This window comes from Meleagris gallopavo, chromosome 9, assembly GCF_905368555.1.
Source record: "Meleagris gallopavo chromosome 9, MGAL_WU_HG_1.1, whole genome shotgun sequence".
NCBI classification, from domain to species: Eukaryota; Metazoa; Chordata; class Aves; order Galliformes; family Phasianidae; genus Meleagris; species Meleagris gallopavo.
The window spans coordinates 11,317,487-11,320,749 of record NC_139412.1 but is presented as its reverse complement, the minus strand read 5'-3'; positions in this window follow the sequence as shown (position 1 = coordinate 11,320,749).

Here is a 3,263-nt window from a genome sequence, read left to right as displayed (position 1 = left end):
GATGGTGTCTCTCTTCCCTCCTGTTGTAAGTAGTGCTCCTGTTGCCTTTGCCTGCTACTCATGTGTGTGTGTGTGTTGGTTTTATAAGCTTCATAAAAGGAAAAAGGGCTTTTTTATTTGGTTGGGTTAGGAAGGCAGGTATCCGAGCAGGGCAGGACTGGTGTGTGACGATAACATGCAGCACCAGGCAGTGCTGTGAGTGCAATTCTGTGGCCTAGGCTGACACTTCAGAGGAATGCTGAGCCCTTCCTCCAGTTGATGTTGCAATGCTGTGCAGAGAAGGAGGGCGGGAGAGGGTTTTTGCTGTCCATGAATGCTCATGGAGTTCCCCCACCTTTTACGCTGGAACAGGAGAAGGAGCAGCCCTAAGGGATGTGAGCATCCTCCTGTCCAAGGGTTTAGACGAGAAAGGAGGGATGAGGAAGTGCTGGGCTGGAGAGGCAGGCAAAATCCCCTTTGGTGTTAAGTCTGTGTGTATACATACACCTTTGTACACATGCAAACAGCCAGCTGCACATCGGCCAGGGCTGTTGAGCTCATGCCTTTTGCATGCGTGCACCTGCACAAACGTCTACAAGTACATATATAGTAAAAATATGTATCTGTAGGCATACACACACACACATATATATTTACCCTGTATGCACACAGGCTAAACTAAACAGCTCTATAAAAAAACGTTTCTGGCTGGACCTCGTGTCTTATCCAACATCTTTGTGTTTGCCTTCTGGCTACACTTGTGGAATCATGAGTCTTATTCCATATTAAAATCAACAATTTTGTATTGCTTTCCATAGGTCTTGTGTTTCAATCAGATTTTCCAGAGAAATCCTCCTCTTTCAATAAGCGTCTTGGTTCCCCAGCTGGAACTCCATTAAGATGCTGAGGAGTTGTCTGACATCCTTTTTTTAGACAGTCCCCAGGTGTGGCACTGTTTTTCTTTCCAAGTTCTTCACCTCCCTCTCTTGTTTCCAGGCTTCAGTATCACCCTCAGATTATCCTGGTGAAGGGATTGTGAGAGCAGGACACCAAGCCACACACCTTCTGTTGTCACTTCTCTGCAGTTCTGCTTCACATTACCTGGACAGAAATGGAAGCAGTGCCTGGGGAGCCACCGTTCTCTATACCATGATTGATGCCAGGACCCATGGGAATTGGGATCTACTCCTTCACTGCATAGCTGGCAAAGGGTAGCATTTGCTGTTGGCTTCAACTTCTGAACAGCCTAAGATTTACTTTTTTTAAGTCTTCTGTCTGCAAAATAATGTCATAACTGGGGTAGAAGAGGGAGGGGATAATGTTGACCATGGGACAGGGGACCTGTGGCATGAGGAAGGTGGTTGGGGGCTGTGGAGGAGATGGGTGCTTCTGTGGAGTGAGGCATTAGGAGGATGTGCAACATCACTTACAGCCCCTGAGGAGGTCTGGGGACTGTGAAAAGCTTTGTGGATGTTCCAGTCAGTCATGGATGGGCTGATGGGTCCAACCCTCCTCCTGGAAGCCATCTCCTTCTACACAAGTGTTCACAGGAACACGTTTTGATGTATGGGCTCATGCTGGCTGGTATGGACAGAACCAAGTTGTCGTTCCTCTTTGATAAGTGCCTTCCCAGCTCCTGTAGTGAGGCATCACATGCCCATCGAGCTCCTCCTTCCACCCAACACACTTCAGTTTGCCCTTTGGCCCACCATTGAGTCCTGCACTTTGTTCTGGCTGCGGAAACAAACTGTTCTTGGCGAGATCATTGAGAATATGAGGAATGTGATGTCATGAAAGTCCATAGAGTGGCTGTTTATTGCATGTGAAACCAGAGCGTCCTTCCTCAATGGAGCTGTGGCTGGAAAACCCCCGCAGAGGGCATGAGAGGAGAGTGTGGATGGGGCTGCCTTGGCTGCTTCTCCCTGGTGGCTCTTGATGGTGTTGTTTCTATGTGGAATGGGAACCCTAACAGCCACAACCTTTCAGGCCCATCCATGGCTGTCTCTCTGTTTGTTCATCTATAACCTCATTGTCAAGAAGAATTTCCTCCATGCCCAGTCTTGAGGGATAAGGCTGGCTGGAGCATATTGAGGCTATCATGCAGCTATGAGTAGTGGGGCTTTCCCCACTGTGGCACTGAGAAGCACAGAATGAGGCTACATACCCCTAGCTACCTATTCTTGCCCTTTTCCTCTCCCCAAGCCCAGTGTTGGACCCAAGGGGTGGTGATGCTCTGCTCTAGCCTACAGCTGGAGGCCCTGAGAAGGCCCTGCCACCATGTTAGGGCCAGCTGTTATTGTTTGGGCTGGTGAGGCCATCCTTAAGGCAGGCTGGGATCTGCTAGGAGGGCATAGCCCCCTGAAGCAATGAAGCATTGTTTTGTGTTGGGCACCCCTGAGAGGGATGCAAGGCCCTGGACAGGCCCAGCGGCTCCTCTCCGCCTCTGAGAGGAGAAAGCAGCAATTAAAAAGAAAAAAGAAAAAACCTCTTTTCTCCAAATGCTGTCAAGTCTGGGACGCAGCTCAAATCAGGCTTATCCCTGCTGAGGTTCTCAGGAGAGCTGGGCGGCACTCAAGGGCCTCATTCTGCCAAAAGCCCTTCACCATGCCCACAGACCCCTTTGTCCCCCTGTGACATTCCCCCTGCAAGCCTCCCCACTGCTGCTGGTGCTGTCTTGGCCTTGTTTGTGCTCTAGTGATGAGGCAACAGCACTGTAAAACTTTGCCTCAATCCCACTGTGGTTATGGGGCTGTAAAGCTGCAGGAATGCCAAGATCGTGGCTGGTCAAGGACAGGGAGGGAAGGAGAAGGTGGGGAGGAGAAACGAAAAGCTGAGGCGAGAGCCTGGAGGAGGGGGTCCTGCTACCTGGCTGAGCTGCATTGGCAGGAGGCAGCCCTGGACCTGCACCCAAACCTGGGCCTGCATTCTACATGTGCATACAGTGGTGCTGTGCATATCTTGTCCTGGCATCAGAGGCAAATGATGGGAGCTGCCAAGACAGGGGGCTGGTGGGCTTAGTAGAGATGGGCAGCAGGGTGGAGATATGGAGAAGACTCCACGGATGCCCACCTCACTGCCACAGAGGACCCCACAAGCTGTGGCAGTGGCTTTCAGAATGGGTTTGGTTCTGAACTTTATTGTCCTCCCGCAGCGACTAACGTAGCGTCTGTCCTCCTGTTGATAGCTACTCTTCCAAGGTTATGCTGTTTGATGTTTTCTTGTCCCAGGCTGTAAAGTTATCCATTGACTTGGGAAAACACAATTAAGAGAGAAAGAGCTGCCAG